At 41.3% G+C, this 20,155-nt stretch overlaps 1 pseudogene; it reads right to left on the bottom strand.

The window, feature by feature from the left end:
- Positions 1–16,525: 16,525 nt before the first annotated feature.
- Positions 16,526–19,250, bottom strand: LOC108537830 (putative monooxygenase p33MONOX pseudogene; annotated as a pseudogene).
- Positions 19,251–20,155: the final 905 nt, after the last annotated feature.

Here is a 20,155-nt window from a genome sequence, read left to right as displayed (position 1 = left end):
TGAGAAGAAACAAGAAATGGGGAAAGGATTCCTATTTAATAATATGGTGCTTGGGAATTGGGACTAGCCATAACGTCGAAAGCTGAAACTGGACTCCTTCCTTAACCCTTATACGAAGATTAATCAAGATGGATTAGAGACTTAAAGTTAGACCTAATACCATAAAAAACCCAGAAGAACAATCTAGAGTAGTACCCATTCAGGACAGTAGGCAATGGGGCAAGACTTCATGTCTAAAAACACCAAAAGCAACGGGCCAGCAAAAAGCAAAAATGACAAATCGGATCTAATTAAAACTAAGAGCTTCTGCACAGCAAAGAAACACCATCAGAGTGGAACAGGCAACCTACAGAATGGGAGAACATTTTTGCAACCTACTCATTCTAGGCCAAAGGGGCTAATATCCATGATCCTACAACGAACTCAAACAAATATACAATGAAAAAAACAAACAACCCATCTCAAAAAGGTGGGCAAAGGGATATGACAGACATTTCTCAAAGAAGACATTCATACAGACCAACAGACACATGAAAAATGCTCATCATCACTGCCATCAGAGAAATGCAAATCAAAACCACAATGAGATACCAATCTCACACCCCCCCCCCAGGGTTTAGAATAGGCCAATCATAAGAAGTCAGGAACAACAGGTGTTGGACGAGGGATTGTGGCGAAATAGAACACTTTTCACACTGTTGGTGGGATTGTAAAAACTAGTTCAAACCATTATGGAAAACAGTATGGCACTTCCTTCAAGGATCTAGAACTAATGTCCCATATGGACCCCAGCCATTCCCACTACTGGGGTATCATACCCAAGATTATAAATATTCTACTACAAAAGACACATGGCAACCCGTATGTTTATTGCGGCACTAATTCACAATAGGCAACAGACTTGGAATCAACCCAAATGTCATCTGTGACAGAACTGGATTAAGAAATGTGGCACCATATACACCATGGGAATTACTTGCAGCCATAAAAAAGGATGAGTTTGCGTCCTTTGTATGGACATGGATGCAGCTGGAAACCATCAATTCTCTTAGCAAACTATCACAAGAACAGCAAACCAACCGCATGTTCTCACTCATAGGTGGGAACTGAAACACTGAGATCACTTGGACTCGGAGGAAGGGGGAATCACCACTGAGGGCCTATCATCATGGGGAGAGGGGAGGAGGGAGGGATTGCAGTGGGGAGTTATACATATGTAACAAACCTGCACGTTATGCACATGTACCCTAGAACTTAAAGTATAATAAAAAAATAAATATAAAAAAATAAAAGTTTCTACAAAAAATAAAAAAAAAAATTTTGTCCCCAACTTTTATTGTGAAAATTTCAAAATTATAGAGGTTGAAAAAATAGTGTAATAAACATCTATATACTCTACCTATATTAAAAGCTTGTTAGTATTTGACATATTTGCTTTCTCTCTCTACACACACACACACACAATATGTTTTGCTAATGCAGTATGAAAAGAAGTTGCCAACATATTTCACTCCTAAAAACTTCATCCTGCTCCTAGTAAAAGGACATTCTCCTACATCCCATAATGCCCATCTCTTACCTAAGAAAATCAAATTCCATAAAACCCTCTATTGTCCAGTGTATAGTCAATTTTTTTCACTTGTTCCAAAAATATTTCCATGGCACTAAAGAATTACCCCGAGGATTACTTGCTGAGTACGATTAGGGAGGAAAGTATCTTTATTATAGAAATATCGGTCCATGTTAACAATAAACACTACCATTAAGTAGTGGTCTGTGGCAGTGTAACATGAAGTGCATACCACCACCTAACACGTATCACGGCCAAAATTTTACCTATCATCTAATGAAGTCTGTACACCCGCACTGTTCAATACGGTAGCCGCTAGCCATGTGTGGCCATTCAGTGTTGAAATGTAACTAGTCCAAATTGAGATGTGCTGTAAGCATGTATTATCTAAGTTTTAAAGACTCAGGATGAAGAAATAATGTAAAATCTCTCAGTGATTATTTATTTATTATTTATTTTGAGATGGACTTTCACTGTTTCGCCCAAGCTGGAATGAAGTGGCACCATCTCGGCTCACTGCAACCTCCACCCCCCTGGATTCAAGTGATTCTCCTGCCTCAGCCTCCCAAGTAGCTGGGATTACAGGAGCACATCATCATGCCCAGCTAATTTTTGTATTTTTAGTAGAGACGGGGTTTCATCATGTTGACCAGGCTAGTTTCGAACTCCTAACCTCAGGTGATCCACCTGCCTCAGCTTCCCAAAATGCTGGGATTACAGGTGTGAGCTACTGCACCCAGTCTCTCACTGATAATTTGAAAATATTATGTTGAAATCAGCATTTTGCGAGTTAATGTTAATAATTATTAAAATTAGCTTTACCTATTTTACATTTTTTAAAACATGGCTACTGGATAATTTAAAATGTATGTGGTTCACAGATATTTTCTGTTTTCTTTTTTTTTGACACAAGGTCTTGCTCTGTCACCTGGGCTGGAATGCATTGATGTGATCATGGATCAAGGGATCCTCCCACCTCAGCCTCCTGAGTATCTGGGACTATACAGATGCATGCCACCACACCTGCCTAATTTTTTTTTTTTTTTTTTTTTTTACTTTGTAGAGATGCAGTTATGCCGTATTGCTTAGGCTGGTCTCGAACTCCTGGGCTTAAGCAACCCACCCACCTCAGCCTCCCAAAGTGCTGGGATTACAGGTGTGAGCCACTGCACCGGGCAGGTTTACAGATTTCTGTTGCACAGCACTGCTGTAGACCTAACTTGGAGAAAGTCAGGGGGTGGAGGAACAAGCCAAATGATATCACAAGGAATCAATCAGATAAAACCAGAATGTGGGGCATGTTTGAAACTCTTCAAAATGTCAATGTCATGAAACAAAGGAAAGAGTGAAAGGGTTATTTTAGATTAAGAGATTATGAGATAAAACCAACAATATTTAAACCTTAATTGGAACCTTCCCCTCTCCACCATCACTAAATCAAAAGCCATAAGAAATGTTCTTAGAAGCTGTTATTATTAAAGATAAGCAAGAACTAGATGGTGAAGGTTAGGTTGTGCACTTCAATGAGGACATTCCAGGCAGCTTAAGAGAGGGTTGTTAGTAGGTACGGTTCTTCCGGAGGTTTTGATTGGAAAGTGCATTGTTGATGTCTTAAAATGTCCAGGTTGGAGTGATTCTAGGGAGTCAAACAAGATCTATTCTGCCCACTGGGGCAGAGTGGTGCAGGAGAAGGACATTTGTGTTGAGACATCACAGAGCTTGGAGACAGGATTTGGTGGGTTGTCTCTGTGGACACTGAAGTTGGTCTCAAAGGTCAAAAGTTGGGGTTTATAACAGAATCAGTGATGATAAAATACATAATGGAATTTAAGAAAAACCCCGACCTTAGCTACTATCCTTTTTGTGGTCTTTGCCATTGGTTCATTAAGCTTTAGTTGCTCTCCATAGCTGTAGGCAATAAAGAATGTTTTGGCACAGAAAAAGAAAAGAAGAGAAGAGAAAAGAAAATAGAAAAGAAAAAAGAAAAGCAAAAATAAAAGGCCGCCTTTTGGAGTTTCTAATGTGGACAGAATCCTACTGGAATCAAAATCTCCACCACCGAGCCTGGAAGCCAGAGCCTGATGATGCTGTACACGTCTCAGCAGGATTTGCAGGTGTTTCATTTTTATTTGCTACCTCTTTGAAACAGCTCACTTTCTCAGAGCTTTGAAATTGTTTCTGCTCTATTTCATTTTAGAAACATCTGAAAACCTACCGACAGAGATGAGTTTTATGCCAGTTCTGGGCTTTTCTCCACCCAAATTACACATTTATTGAGAATAGCTATGTTTATAATTTCCATAGAACATGAAAAGATCATTTAAGAAAATTGATAGGCAGGGTGCTGTACACCTTTTATTATATTTGCAATGTATTTCTGACTTGGGTTTTTGGTAAAGTTTCATTATTTTATTTTCAAGGTATCATGCTGACATGAGATCTGTTTCTTTTTTCTCCCCTGGTCAATGAATTTCAAATCAGATGTTAAATCAGAACTACTGGAATGGTCCTATTTTTCAGTGCTGGGGAAAAGGCATTTGGGAATTCCTGTGTGTATTTGCCCTAAGAGTTTCTGTGATTCTTAGTGATGTCAGTAGTGCTTCCTATCTCAAAGGGATGCTACTGTATGAACATGCTCTGCCTCTACAGTGCAGCTTCTGGTTGGAAATCATGCTGGTGTAAACATGTGTTTTCAGGCTATGAGGTTGCACAGTATCAGAATAACCTGTTGCTCTGAGACATGCCTGCAATAGAAACCACTTAGAGGGAAGTTAGCTGGCTGCATGCACAGGCAGGGCTCACAGTGTGGCAGGCCCCTGATTCAGAGTCCCTATGTCCTGGGGACTCGATAAAGCTTATTAGCAGCTTTAGAAACTTCACTATATCAGTAAATCAGCATCAACTAGATACTTAGAGCTAACTTACAATCTTGTGATAACCAAACAAAAAGAGTTTTCACCATGGACAAGATTCATCAACAGTGACCGTGCTATTTAAGCTCTTAACTAAGGCACGAGCTCTACCTGGTTTCAGAATCTTCGGGAAGCTGGATTCATCATCTGGGGGGTTGCTTGCAGAGGATGACGTTATGTGAAAGGAGCTGCATTGTTCTAAAGGGTATTTCATGTAGGCCTTTCCACCAAGATTAGGTTCATTTTCTCAAATGTGCTACCTGCAGCTCTCCTCTTCCTTCAAAACCATGTCAAAATGAAACACAATGAAAGATATAAAAATCGCAAATTGCAAAAAACCATTCACAAGCTTCAATATTTTAACTTTTATTGGTGCCAGATTATCTGGAAAACACCTTACAAATGATCCCAACATACCTGTGACCAATGCTACACACTGTCCCTGGATCTGTCCCCCTCTTCTTCCAGTGTAATGAAGTTTAAGCCAGGCACATGGCTACCAAACATAAAGACTAGATTTCCTAGTCTACCTTGCAGCAAGTGATCATGTGGCCAGTGGGATGCGAGGTGAAGTAATGCACACACCTTCGGGGTCATTCCTTCAAAATGAAGGGAAATACATTGTCCTTCCTGCTTTCTGGAGTGCAGCCGCCTTGGATCATACAGATGAGGCAAATGCTTGGGGGATGGTTGATGACCAGGGAGAAGGAGCCCGGGTCCCATGCCTTGAGTGCCATACCTGCTGAGGCAGTGACATCGATTACAGTTTGCTAAACATCCTCGAGCTCCCCGACTCCCCTCCAGCAGCCAGGCAGAGCTATGTTCAATTGTGACATACGATTGCTTCTGGGCTGCAGCACACACAACTCTCCAGCCTGATCCTCTCCTCTGAGACAGGTGGGGATGATGGAGATGCAGGTGTAGGTAACAGCTCCACATGACACCCCGGTGAACTTGCACTATCTACAATGACCACCTAGGTACCAGCTTGCCCTGCAGTGAATCTGAGTCTTGCCAGAATGCCTCATGGCCCTTTCAGAACACAAGAAGTTGACAGACTTGTGTGAGCTGCTCTGAGCCCCCAGCCCACAGCCTCCCTCTCCCCCTGCTCAGCTGTTACACCCTTTCCCATTGCCTCCTGGGTTCTGAGGAGGTGTGGGGCTTTGTGCACCATCTCTCTCAGAATAAAGCTGCAGACCATAAAACCACATGGTTAGAGGTGGGAATTAGCTCCTCTGCAACGGGGTGTCCTACAACTCATGTTGTATTCACTGGGCCTCTTGTTTCAGATCATCCTTTTAGTGTGTGGGACGAGGACTTCTGGAGTGGGCACCTTTGGCTGCGTTTCCTTTCACGGCCTATGTACATAGTAAACTGTCAAAATCAAAAAGGGGCTTCTTGTTGCTTTCCTGGCTGAGTTTGCTAGGGGTTTGGCTGTGTCTCTAAGCCTTGTGCTTGATAAAAAGGCAGCATCAGTGTGAATCCTCGCACCACTATTGAACAAGCTTCCCAGAGGAGCAGTCAGATCCGCAGCAGCCACTGGCATGAGCAGGGGAAGAACCAAAGAGTGTTTCATTGTTAAGCCACTGAGATTTCAGGGTTGTTTTTCCGGCAGCACGGCTTAACTTAACCTGAAGAGCATGTTGATTCTTTGTGGAGTAACTTCATGGAGCAGAGCCACCATATTATTCTAGACATGCACACAGGAGAGAAATACAGTTCTACCCTCTTTAGACCACTGTTATTATTATTTTAATCACAGCCAACTGGTTCTGTATCCTAATGACCTACCATGAGTCTTGATATCTCATTTGAGAACTATTCAATAGCAAGTGCTCAATAACTGTTTGTTAATGGAACCAAGGCACGGTAAAGTCCAATGACCTATCTCTCTTTTAAAATAGAGTATATCATTCTGGTGACCAGAGCCCTCTGCCAGATTTCATAATTTTCTCCTGAATCATGCTGGATTAGCATGGGCAAGTTCTTTGATACATGAATAAATGATCAAATAAATCTCTGTTCATCCACTCATCCCTCCATCCCTCTTTCCCTTCACCCTTCTCTCCATCCACCCACCCAACCATCCATCCATCCATCCAAACAGGGAAAAAAGTATATCTGCCTTCATGGAGCTTATCTCTTTACTAGTAAAGGAGCCAGGGAAATAAAAAAATTTAATTTCTTATTCCCTATTCCCCGGGACTCGTCCGTTAGATATAGTTTTCTAACAACGTGTAAAAAATTAGGCTTTTATTTTCTTGGTTGCAATCATGTTTATATCATGACTCACTGATACAATATCCCATATCTGATTATACTCAGGAGCCCTGAGTTTCCTTATTTTCATACATATAGATAATCTTTTAAATTATTTAAAAAATAATTTAAATCTTTTAAATTATTTNCACCCACCCAACCATCCATCCATCCATCCAAACAGGGAAAAAAGTATATCTGCCTTCATGGAGCTTATCTCTTTACTAGTAAAGGAGCCAGGGAAATAAAAAAATTTAATTTCTTATTCCCTATTCCCCGGGACTCGTCCGTTAGATATAGTTTTCTAACAACGTGTAAAAAATTAGGCTTTTATTTTCTTGGTTGCAATCATGTTTATATCATGACTCACTGATACAATATCCCATATCTGATTATACTCAGGAGCCCTGAGTTTCCTTATTTTCATACATATAGATAATCTTTTAAATTATTTTTTAAAAAATAATTTAAATCTTTTAAATTATTTAATTATATATATAGATACTCTTTTAAATTATTCTTTTAAAGACAGATAGCTATCGTCTTTTCATATGTCCTACTCGCTATGAGTTTTATTCTCAGGGGTTAACCTTATTTCCCAGTTTTGGGGACATTTTACTTCTGTGTCTAAATGACATATCTTATAGAAAATTCACTCATTTGCTTAACAAATACTTCTAGAGCAGCAATTATGCACCATACTGTTATAGGTGCAAGGGGTATAGTAGTGAAGCAAATAGACAAGTCTGCCTTCATGGAGCTTACATTCTAGTGATGCCATGAAGATTAATATGCCATCCAGCTATGTAATTACAAAGGTATTATGTGAATGAGGCTATAAGGAAAGTATTTTGACCAAATTATTTTAATGCTAGTAAAACTGAATTTAAGGAATTCGTCTAAAATCAACATCATAATTTTTTATTTTATTTTATTTTTTTGTGGAGTCTCACTCTGTTGCCCAGGCTGGAGCGCAGTGGTGCGATCTTGGTTCACTGCAACCTCCGCCTTCCAGGTTCAAGCGATACTTCTGCCTCAGCCTCCCAAGTAGCTGGGATTACAGGCATCTGCCACCGCGCCCGGCTAATTTTGGTATTTTTTAGTAGAGATGAGGTTTCACCATCTTGGCCTGACTGGTCTTGAACTCCTGACCTCATGATCCACCTGCCTCAGCCTGCCATAGTGCTGGGATTACAGGTGTGAGCCACCATGCCTGGCCAAATCAGCATCGTAATTTAAACATAAATTTATAATTTCTTTACCATACGCAACCGCAGTAAAAAATGTTGCTTAAAAAGTTGATACAGGTTCACATTTTTCTTCAATGAACTTTCTCTAGTTTCTGTAATTAGTCCTATCAAGACGTCACCCCATTCTCCCTAATTATCATTTCATTTTCTTTCTCATTAAGATTTGTACTCAATATATTTCACTTTTGCATAGCCCTTGGATCTTAGCTACCATTAATTTCAGTCTATATTATGCAAACCATTTCATGAACAAAAATGATCATAGATGATTCTCAAATGAATTTAATAGTTTTGCTTTTATGTTGAAACCCAGGGATATCTTTTGATGAGCCAAATTGTGACTTTTTAGCTTTATGGTGGTAGGCTCATTAGTTATTTCTGACTTAAATAGAAACATCTGAATATTTTGTTCTATATTTCAAGCTGCATGATGAATATTACCTGGCTGACATTTCAAGTAATATTTTATTTGACAACTTCATATATTTTGATGTATGTTCTACTAATACTTCTTTCTCACCAATCCCACTTTATTCCAAATTCTTTTTATTCTTACTGCTTTCTTTCAATACCTAATAAAAATCTTCATTTATAAGGCACTTTATTTCCATTATAAAAAAAGAGAAGAACATCTTTCAAACCACAATGCTGTATTGCGTAATCAAAGCTATAGTTTAAAGGGAGCCGTCTCATTTGCTTTTACCTATAATATGATTGCAAGTCCTGGTCATTATTCACGAGATTAAAATTCCTATTTACAATTAAACAGTAAGAGTCACTCCTCTTTATATTTTGAAAACAACAGAAGGAACACAAAATAGCATTGGCATATGGGTTCACATTTTACATGTCTCTTAAAATTGGTTAGAATAGGTTAGAATTTTGCTTATTGACATTTAAAAATAATATTTATCAGATAATGTTGATTCATGTTGATCAAAAGCAAATTATAACATTTAGGTAGGGTGACCCCATCCAAGTAAATTTTTTTTTTTTTTTTTGGCAATTTCTCAACATGTTAAACTCTTTAAAAAAAAATTTTTTTTTTTACGTATGCCATGTTGGTGTGCTGCACCCATTACATGTTACATGTGCCATGTTGGTGTGCTGCACCCATTAACCCGTCATTTACATTAGGTATATCTCCTAATGCTATCCCTCAACAGGCCCCAGTGTGTGATGTTCCCCTTCCTGTGTCCAAGTGTTCTCATTGTTCAGTTCCCACCTATGAGTGAGAACATGTGGTGTTTGGTTTTCTGTTCTTGCGATAGTTTGCTGAGAATGACGGTTTCCAGCTGCATTCATATCCCTACAAAGGACATGAACTCATCCTTTTTTATGGCTGCATAGTATTCCATGGTGTATATGTGCCACATTTTCTTAATCCAGTCTGTCACTGATGGACATTTGGGTTGATTCCAAGTCTTTGCTATTGTGAATAGTGCCGCAATAAACATACGTGTGCATGTGTCTTTATAGCAGCATGATTTATAATCCTTTGGGTATATACCCAGTAATGGGATGGCTGGGTCATATGGTACATCTAGTTCTAGATCCTTGAGGAATTGCCATACTGTTTTCCATAATGGTTGAACTAGTTTACAATCCCACCAACAGTGTAAAAGTGTTCCTATTTCTCCACATCCTCTCCAACACCTGTTGTTTCCTGACTTTTTAATGATTGCCATTCTAACTGGTGTGAGATGGTATCTCATTGTGGTTTTGATTTGCATTTCTCTGATGGCGAGTGATGATGAGCATTTTTTCATGTGTCTGTTGGCTGTATGAATGTCTTCTTTTGAGAAATGTCTGTTCATATCCTTTGCCCACTTTTTGATGGGGTTGTTTGTTTTTTTCTTGTATATTTGTTTGAGTTCTTTGTAGATTCTGGATATTAGCCCTTTGTCAGATGAGTAGATTGCAAAAATTTTCTCCCATTCTGTAGGTTGCCTGTTCACTCTGATGGTAGTTTCTTTTGCTGTGCAGAAGCTCTTTAGCTTAATTAGATCCCATTTGTCAATTTTGGCTTCTGTTGCCATTGCTTTTGGTGTTTTAGACATGAAGTCCTTGCCCATGCCTATGTCCTGAATGGTATTGCCTAGGTTTTCTTCTAGGCTTTTTATGGTTTTAAGTCTCTAATCCACCTTGAATTAATTTTTGTGTAAGGTGTAAGGAAGGGATCCAGTTTCAGCTTTCTACTTATGGCTAGCCAGTTTTCCCAGCACCATTTATTAAATAGGGAATCCTTTCCCCATTTCTTGTTTTTGTTGAGTTTGTCAAAGATCAGATGGTTGTAGATGTGTGGTATTATTTCTGAGGGTTCTGTTCTGTTCCATTGGTCTATATCTCTGTTTTGGTACCAGTACCATGCTGTTTTGATGTAAATCTTTATTAGTTGCTTAAGTTTAACCTCTATCTCCCTCTGGGGCTTTGTTTTTGTTTTTGTTTTGAGACAGGGTCTGGCTCTGTCATCCAGGCTGGAGTACAGTGTAACCTCTGCACTCCCAGGCTCAATCCATCCTCCTACCTCAGTCTCCCGAATAGCTGGGACTACAGGTGGGCACTACCATGCCCAGCTCATTTTAGTATGTTTCATAGAGACGAGGTTTCACCATGTTGCCCAGGCTGGTCTCGAACTCCTGAGCTCAAGCAATCCACCTGCCCCAACCTCTCAAAGTGTTGGGATTACATGGCACTGCACCTGGCCTGGGACTCTGTTTTAAGTCAGCAACGTAGACTACCTGTACTCCAGGTTTTACCTCAGAAATCACAACCATGGCTCTCTGTATAATTCTTATTAAAATATGTATGGTAAGTTCTCTGAAGAAAATACAATCCATTTTTTCTTACACAGACACACACACCACAGAAACACATACACACACATACATACAACCTTGGTTCAAACCAGTTCTCCAGAGAGCTGTGAATGAGACGACGTTTGTTTGGCCTCATACAGAACTCCTCAACTCACATTATTTGACTTTATATCAACTGTGATTAAGTGAGTGAATTGCAAATGCGTGAGTATAAAACGGGTCATGGTATTTTTTTGTAAAGATGTTGTCAAAGACATTATCTATGACATCACATACTATTCTCTTTATAAAGACCCATGGGGTACTGAGAGGTATCCAAAAAATTTGGGCCATCCTAAACTTTTATTAATCTTAACGATATCACAATTTTATAATTCATTTTCTTCCTTTTTTTGCATTGGCCACTAGGAATCTTTAATTTTTTGGTATATTCTTGGCTTCCAATCAAGACAAAATGAGATATAATTCTAGAGGATAATCCGACTGTAATTTCTTTTTTTGTGGGGGGGGGCTTGGGGGGTGGGGATGGAGTCTTGCTCTGTTGCCCAGGCTGGAGTGCAGTGGCATGATCTCAGTTCACCACAACCTCTGCCCCCTGGGTTCAAGCAATTCTCCTGTCTCAGCCTCCCAAGTAGCTGGGATTATAGGCGCACATCACCATGCCTGGCTAATGTTTGTATTTTTAGTAGAGATGGGGTTTCTCCATGTTAGCCAGGCTGGTCTCGAACTCCTGACCTCAGGTGATCCACCTGCCTCGCCTTCCAAAGTGCTGGGATTACAGGTGTGAGCCACCATGCCTGGCCCAGACTGTAATTTCTTAACCATGTTTTTCCTTCATCTTGACTTCTCAACTATTTAGCCTAACACTTAAGAGCTTAAGGCTGTGGGCTCAGAAGTAACTACTCTAGCTTTGTCATTTACTAGATATATCACTTTGTGAAATTACTAAAAGATTTCCTTCCCTTCCTTCCTTCCTTCCTTCCTTCCTTCCTTCCTTCCTTCCTCCTTCCCTCCCTCCCTCCCTTCCTTCCTTTTTTCCTCCCTCCCTCTCTCCTTTCTTTCTTCTTTCTTTTCTCTCTCTCTTTCTCTCTTTCTTTGACAAAGTCTCGCTTTATTGCCCACACTGGAGTACAGTGGCGTGATCTTGGCTCACTGCAACCTCTGCCTCCTGGGTTCAAATGATTCTCCTGCCTCAGCCTCTAGAGTAACTGGGATTACAGGTGTGTGCCACCACACCCAGCTCATTTTGTACTTTTTAGTAGAGACGGGTTTCACCATATTGGCAAGGCTGGTCTTGAGCTCCTGGCCTTCAGTGATCTGCCTGCCTCAGACTCCCAAAGTGCTGGGATTACAGGTGTGAGCCACCATGCCCGGACAGCCTTTCTGAATTCTAGCTTTTTCATCCAGAAAATGGAAATAATGATGATTAAATACAATAATATAGGTAAAACTTTAATATATGCCTACCACATGATAAATAAGTAATTTTGAAAATTAGGTATTTTGTATGCTTCTTAGAAACCTTATAAAACAAGGCATTCTATCAGAAAGCAAATGAAGACCTTTATGACCTTTTCTCTTTTTATACTTGCTCAGACTAGCAAAATATTTTTCTGCCCAAAGAGTGGCAATGATGAGTAGCAGAAAGAGCACGGGCTTTGCAATTGGACAGAGGTGGTGTCAGAGCTCAATCTAGACATTATTAGCTGTGTGAATTTCAGCTGTGCATCTTTCTGGCTCCATCTGACCAGTCCCAGGTCCTGGGTTTCCCATTTCTACCTTGCTAGAACTATATGATGTCTGTCCCTTTCTGCTCCTACCATGTAGGTTCCAGGGCCCCTCCCTGCTGTGTGCCTCTGCGGGAGGACACAGGAGGGGCTCTACTAGGAAACTTTAATATGTTGTGCTACTGATTATATTCTGACATTTTGCACCCCCCTATGATAAACAATCTCTCGATTTTTCTGCTATTTCTCCTCTCAAGTACTCATGATAGCCATGGTGGGCTCTTTGTGGCTACTTGTGCCATGTGACTCTGTCTCCTGGTCATAGCTGATTGGACCAGGAGAAGGCAGCTAATATAGGTCAATTGTTGTCCTTTACTTTAGGCCACAATTGAGGAATTTACGGGTTGATACCTGCCTTAAAGTGTTCCTTCCTAGGAATTTGGAATTAAGGCAGAGAGAGAGAGTGGAGTCTAGACCAGTAATATGCAAACCACTGGCCATGTTTTCTACCATATAGATGGGAAAAGCAGTGGAATCCAACCTGCCAAGGAGAAGGAAGCAGATGTTTTCCACAGTGGCTGCACCGTTTTATCTTCCCACTAGCCACACACCCAGGTTCCAAGTTCTCCACATCCTTACCAACATTTGTTATTGTTCCACTTTTGGGATTATAGCCAGCCTAATGGGAGTGAGGTGGTATCTCATTGTGGTTTTGTTTGATTTGCATTTCCTTAATGATTATTGACACTGAGCCTCTTTTCATGTTCTTGTTGGCCATTTGTCTGTCTTTTTTGGAGACATGTCTATTCAAGTCCTTTGCCCATTTTAAAATTTATTTTATTGTTATTGAGTTATCAGAGTTCTTTATATATCCTGGACATTAACCTCTTATCAGATGATTGATTTGTAAATACTTTCTCCCATTCTATGTGTTGATGGTATATTTTGATGCACAAAAAGGTAAGTGCATCAAAATACATTACTAATAATATGTAGTTAGTAATACATTATTAGTATAAGTAATGTAAGATATATTACTTCTCTTTTGATGGTATAAATTATCTTCTGATGGTATATTGCTGGGATTACAGGCATGCACCAACACGCCTGGCTAATTTGTATTTTTAGTAGAGATAGGTTTTCATCATGTTGGTCAGGCTGGTGTTGAACTCCTGGCCTCATGTGATCTGCCCATCTTGGCCTCCTAAAGTATTGGGGTTATAGGCATGAGCCACTGCGCCTGGCCATATTTTTTCTTTCAGCAGTTTAAATATGTCCTCCTGCTTTCTTCTGTTGGTCATGGTTTCTCATGAGAAATTGGCTGTTAATCTTATTGAGGATCCCTTGTATGTGACTAGTCACTTCTCTTTTGTTGCTGTTTTTTTTTTTTGAAATGGAGTCTCACTCTATTACCAGGCTGGAGTGCAGTGGCATGATCTTGGCTCATGGCAACCTCTGCCTCCCAGGTTCAAGTGATTCTCCTGCTCCAACCTCCCAAGAAACTGGGACTACAGGCGTGCACCACCACGCCCAGCTAATTTTTGCATTTAGTAGAGATGGGATTTCACCATGTTGGCCAGAATGGTCTTGATCCCTTGACCTTGTGATCTGCCTGCCTCAGCCTCTCAAAGTGCTGAGATTACAGGCGTGAGCCACAGCACCCAGCCTCTTTTGTTGCTTTTAAGATTCTCTTTTTGTTTTTGGCTTTTGACAGTTTGCTTGTAATGTGTCTAGGTGTGGGTATTTTGGTGTTTGTCCTAATAGTGTTCATTGAGTTTCTTGGATTTGTATATTTATATCTTCTATGAAAGTCAGTACGTTTTTTACCATTATTTCTTTAAATATTCTTTTGCTCCTTTTTCCCTTCTCCTTCTGGAACTCTCATAATGTGTATGTTTGTCTACTTGACAGTGTTACACAGCTCCCTTAGACTCTATACTTTCTGCATTCTTTTTTTTCTTTCTTTTTCTCACACTTGATGACTTCAATGATTCTATCTTTAAGTTTGCTAATTCATTTTTCTGCCTGCTCAAATCTGGTGTTGGACCCTATAGTTAATTTTTTCATTTCAATTATTTTATTTCTTTTCAGCTCCAAAATTTGTTTTGTTCTTTTAGATAATTTTATCTCTTTATTGATATTCTCTCTCTCTCTCTCTCTCTCTCTCTCTCTCTCTCTTTTTTTCATAAAGATGGGGTCTCACTCTGTCACCCAGGCTGGAGTGTAGTGGCACAATCATAGCTCAGTGAAGCCTCAACTTCTGGGTTCAAGTGATCTTCCCACCTCAGCCTTCCAAGTAGCTGAGATTGCAGGCATGTACCACTGTACCTGGCTTCTCATTTTGTTGATCCATTGTTATACTGATTTCCTTTAGTTTTTTTGTGTCTTCCTTTAATGATCTGATCATATTTTAAACAGTTTTTTTTTAAACCTTTGTCTAGTAACTCCAATTTCTGTCCTTCCTCCGGGATGGTTTCTGTCAATTAACCTTGGTCCTTTGAATTAGTCATACTTTTGTATTTTTTCGTATGCCTTGTGATTTTTCATTGAAAACTAGACATTTGATTACTACAGTGTGGCAATTCTGAAAATGAGAGTCTCCCCTTCCCCAGGATTTTCTGGCTCCTTTTCTTTCTTTTTTTTCTTTCTGTTATTGAAGGCTACAGTAGCCTGTTTGTTTAGCGACGTTCCCAAACTATATTTCAAATACTGTATTTTTTGTTGACATGGTCACTAAAGTCTCTGTTTCTTAGCTTGAGTTCAGCTAGTGTTTTGACAGAGAATTCCTTGGATGCTAGGAGCTCTCCTACTCTTTGCAAATTGGCTCTGTGCTTGGGATTTCCTTCAATTCCAAGCTAGGCTTGCACTGTGTCTAGGGATCAGTCTAAGGTGGAAGCTTAGGTCTTCTCAGGTCTTTTCTGAGCATGCATCTTGTTCTGGGCATGTATATGTCTGTCAAAATTCCCCATTTACTTTTGATTGTCCTAATTTCCCAGAGAAACTCTACACAGATTTTGCCTTAGGTAGTCTGTTGTTTGTTGAACTGTAATCTTTTTTCCCAGGCATCTTAGGGTTGTTCTTTTGGTTTGCAATATTTTTTAGCATTTTTTGGCCTCAGTCTTGAGCTAGGCAAAACAGAGAGAAAATCAACTTGCATCAGTTTTTCTGTGTTAGCCCCTATACAGATTAGAATAGAAATGTGGCTCAGACAAATGAGACATACACAATAACTTGCAGATAAGGTCTGCTCTGATCCCTCCAGAATCGGGGACATGGTCTTGCACTAGGAACTTGGGCTGTTGCCTCATTAACATCACTACTGCTTTCAGATGGCTGCCACATAGGAGAGGGGTGGGGCGAAGACATCTAGAATCACTTCAAAACCTTCTACAGGTGTGTGTGAGTGTGTGTGTGTTTGTGTGTGTTTGTCTGTTTGTTTGGTTTTGAGATAGGGTCCCACCCTGTTGCCCAGGCTGGAGTGCAGTGGCACAATCTCAGCTCACTGCAACCTCTGCCTCCCAGGTTCAAGTGATTCTGTCTCAACCTCCCGAGTAGTTGGGACCACAGGCACGTGCCATCACGCCCTGCTAATTTTTGTATTTTTAGTAGAGATGAGGTTTTGCCGTGTTGGCCAGGCTGGTCTCGAACTTCTGATCTCAAATGATCCACCTGCCTCAGCCTCCCAAAGTATTGGGATTACAAGTGTGAGCCACCACGCCTGGCCCTTCTATATATATATATATATTTTTTGGAAGTAGTAAGGATTTTTATTGTCAAAACAAGAGACCATAATAGAAGACACAAATTAATTGTTCTAATAATTTTAGATTCCAGGGCCTCTCTATGAAAAGGTCAGCTTCTTATGCAGACAAGATACTATCCAAAACCAAAAACGGGTATTTGAGACAGTGTTCAAGACAATGACTGAACTTGTCCATAGTGAGGAGAAGTAAGAAGGCAGTTTCCCTGTTTCCTTTCCTCAGTGAGGTTATGTGTTGCACAAAGGGATGAGGCTCATTTTGGTGAAAAATGCTTTCATACAAAGAAGTTTGAATTCTTTCACCTCCCCTTGCAGATGTTTCAGGCTCTGAACAAGGAAATCAAAATACGGTAACACTGGCTTCACATGAACCTCAAGACTATAATCTAACTGTACCTACCATCTTCTTTACTTTAAAAAAGTTTAGGCTGGGTGTGGTGGAACATGCCTGTAATCCCAGTACTTTGGGAGGCCGAGGCGGGTGGCCTCATCAAAAGATAGAGACTATCCTGGCCAAGATGGTGAAACCCCGTTTCTACTAAAAATACAACAAAAAATTAGCTGAGTGTGGTAGCACGTGTTTGTAATCCCAGCTAATCAGGAGGCTGAGGCAGGAGAATCACTTGATCCTGGGAGGCAGAGGTTGCAGTGAGCCAAGATCATGCAACTGCACTCCAGCCAGGTAACAGAGCGAGACTCCAACTCAAAAAAAAAACGAAAAAATGTTTAACGTCCATTTACCAATACCAAATCAGTAGACTGAATTTTCTCTCTTAGGAAGCTTTTAACCAAATTGGAGTTAAATTAATCTCATTTTAAAGTGCAAGGAAAGCTTTGCAAGCCTAGTGTTTGTTCTGCGGCATAGACAGAGAAGCATGCCTCTCCCAGCACTGACCTAAGAGGCCCCACATGAAGAACTGGCTGCAGGACAGTGATCCATTAGGTCTACCAAAAAGCAGGGGGACTCAAGGTTCAGCCTAGAAAGAGGGGTCCCTGCCAAGTCTGGCTTTTCCCTGTACCCAGGTCCCAAACAGATCTTGGGTTCCCTAAGTGACAAGGCTGGAGCCCAGTACCAGTCGTCAAGAGGGCCAGAGTCATCTCAGCGAGTCAGTGAGCACCTCTTAAAGTTCTTATCTAGGGTGAATGATGAAAAACTAGGTAATGAGGCCCCCCATACACCCCTGCTGAGATGATTTAGTCTAGCTTTGAAGCAGTACAAAAGGGCTTCTTCCACACAAGGGCAAGCTTTGTACTAATGTTTCTCAAAAACCAATAATGTCTCCAGCTCTAGCCTCTAATTAACAGGTTTTTAAAAATATACCTTTCCGGCCAGGCACGGTGGCTCATGCCTGTAATCTCAGCACTTTGAGAGGCCAAGGGGGGCGGATCACCTGAGGTCAGGAGTTCAAGACCAGCCTGGTCAACATGGTGAAACCCTGTCTCTACTAAAAATACAACAATTAGCCAGGCGTGGTGGTAAGCACCTGTAATCCCAGCTACTCAGGAGGCTGAGGCAGGAGAATCTCTTGAAGCTGGGAGGCAAAGGTTGCAGCGAGCCAAGATTGCACCACTGCATTCCAGCCAGGGTGACAACGCGAGACTCTGTCTCAAAACAAAACAAATATATATATATGAAAGATATACGTATATCTTTCCTATGTCAGAGCCAAGTTAAAAGGGGAATGGGGCAAGAAACCCTCTTTACCAGAGGACTGGAAGAGAAAGCACTCCAGAAGCCGGTAGGTGTGAGCACATTCAAGTCACCGGGTTTGAGATGATGGGTCTGTGTCAGCTGTGTATTCCCTTCCGTCACTGGGATGTCCATCTTGGGTGGCTTCAAGGTTGCTGGATCTCTAGTCATGTGGTTGGTCTGGGCACGGGTCAGTTCCATTGGAGAGGGCTTATGGGCTCTTCGGTAGGCCTGGGTGGCAAAACTTGCAGAATCTTCCTTCTGAAGGGATCTTGGTCCAAAGAGGCTCCACTTATCTGACAAGTTTCTGTCCTTATCTCCACTTCCAGAATCCATGGTGCAGGGATCTGGGCCAGGTAAAGCTGTGGAAGAACCAGAAGTGAATCAGCCTTTGGGCCTCTGCTCAGGGGAAGAGTGAGGAGCGCAGCTTGGGGCAGACTGGGCCGATGCAGGTCGCCTCTCTTGTCTTGTTCTCTCTCCACTCTGTAGCTTTAGTTGGTGGAGCACTTCTGCCACTCAAAGGTACTTGGTCTTCTCCGTGGTGAGGCCCTTGTAGGGTGTGTAGCCAGCATGTCTCAGCCCTGCCTGTCGCCCAAAATGCTGAGTACTTTTCCTTTTCTGTTTTGTGAACAGAGAATTCGTGATGATATGGGTAGCTTTAGACTTCACCACTGGGACCGTGCCACGCTCTCATGGCAGGGGTGTGTAGGCTGGCTTCTCCTTCCTTCTCCTTGGTAAGGGACTGATACTTGCACTCTGGAATCACTGCCTTCCAGTGGATGCTGCCCGTGTCCGATGGAGGAGGAGTCATGGACACAGGGTCCTCGAGGGTATTATCATATCTGGATGCCCAGCAGTTTATCCTGATGGGAAGGGACATCTTGCCTAGAGGCCCACCAGCCTCAAGAGCAGGCACTTCTGGTTGTGTTGAAGCCAATGAAAGACTGGGACCCAGGTGCTTTTTCCATATAGAATTCCAAGCTGAGTCCCTGCCACCACAGTGAAATGATGTAACGACTAAGCTGACAGGCGTTAATGAGGAACAAGGTGCAGTGGCTGCAAATTAGCAAAGCTTCCCAGGAAGAGTGCATCCAGAGGTTCTGTTATCCTGCTGCTGCTGCCGCTGGGCTGCCTGTGGCCTGGAGTCCATCGCTAAAGAGACTCTGAGGGCCCACGTCTCCCGAGAGGCTGTGATGCAGTCTGGACCCAAGGCATGGTGAGAGCAGCATGGACACTGAAGGTCTCCAGGACCCAGCAGACAATACTGCCCCCCTGCTACGGTTTTGAAGGGTGTTCTTCTGGACTCAGCCCTTACATGGTTGCTATAAACATTAGATTATTTTTTAAAGCAGTTACAGATGCTTTTTTTTTAATTTTGAAAGTTTCTGCTTTTTTTTTTTTTTTTTGAGACGGAGTCTTGCTCTGTTGCCCAGGCTGGAGTGCAGTGGTGCGATCTCGGCTCACTGTAACCTCTGCCTCCTGGTTCAAGTGATTTTCCTGCCTCAGCCTCCCGAGTAACTGGGATTACAAGCGCCCCCCTCCCCACCACAGCCAGCTAATTTTTGTATTTTTAGTCGAGACAGCGTTTCACCACATTGGCCAGGCTGGTCTCAAACTCCTGGTCTCACATGATCCACCCACCTCGGCCTCCCAAAGTGTTGGGATTACAGGCATGAGCCACTGCAACCTCCACCTCCTGGGCTCAATAAAAACATTTTTTTAAAAAAGTTTCTGCTTTAAACTTTAAACTTTAAAAAGTTTAAAACAGAAACTTCAGCCTGGATGACAGAGTAAGACCCTATCTCAAAAAAAAAAAAAAGAAAAGAAAAAAGAAAGTTTCTGTTCGGGGAGAAGAGATTGGGGCGTCATACTCTGCCATTGTGCTGACGTTGCTGTATTTATTTTTACATTCAAACTTTCTTTTGTAATAAAATATATCTTGAAAAGCATCAGTGGTGGTGTGGCTTTATTCATTTTTAGTTTGAGAATGTGCACATTTCTTCCTGATATTTGGCAACTTAAAATTATCAAAAGGCTTAGGACCCAGTTAAGAGAGTTTATTCAAATGCACTGTGAGGGTGACCATCACCAAAGAATGGTGATCAGTGCTCCTAGTGTCCTTGTGTGGGGAAAAGTGAGGGTCGCTTATGAGTTCAAAAATGGAGGTG

This window comes from Rhinopithecus bieti, unplaced genomic scaffold (genome assembly GCF_001698545.2).
Source record: "Rhinopithecus bieti isolate Rb0 unplaced genomic scaffold, ASM169854v2 scaffold_14839, whole genome shotgun sequence".
Taxonomy (NCBI): domain Eukaryota; kingdom Metazoa; phylum Chordata; class Mammalia; order Primates; family Cercopithecidae; genus Rhinopithecus; species Rhinopithecus bieti.
The sequence above is the reverse complement of the archived record's forward strand: the minus strand, read 5'-3'. Positions and strand labels throughout refer to the sequence as shown.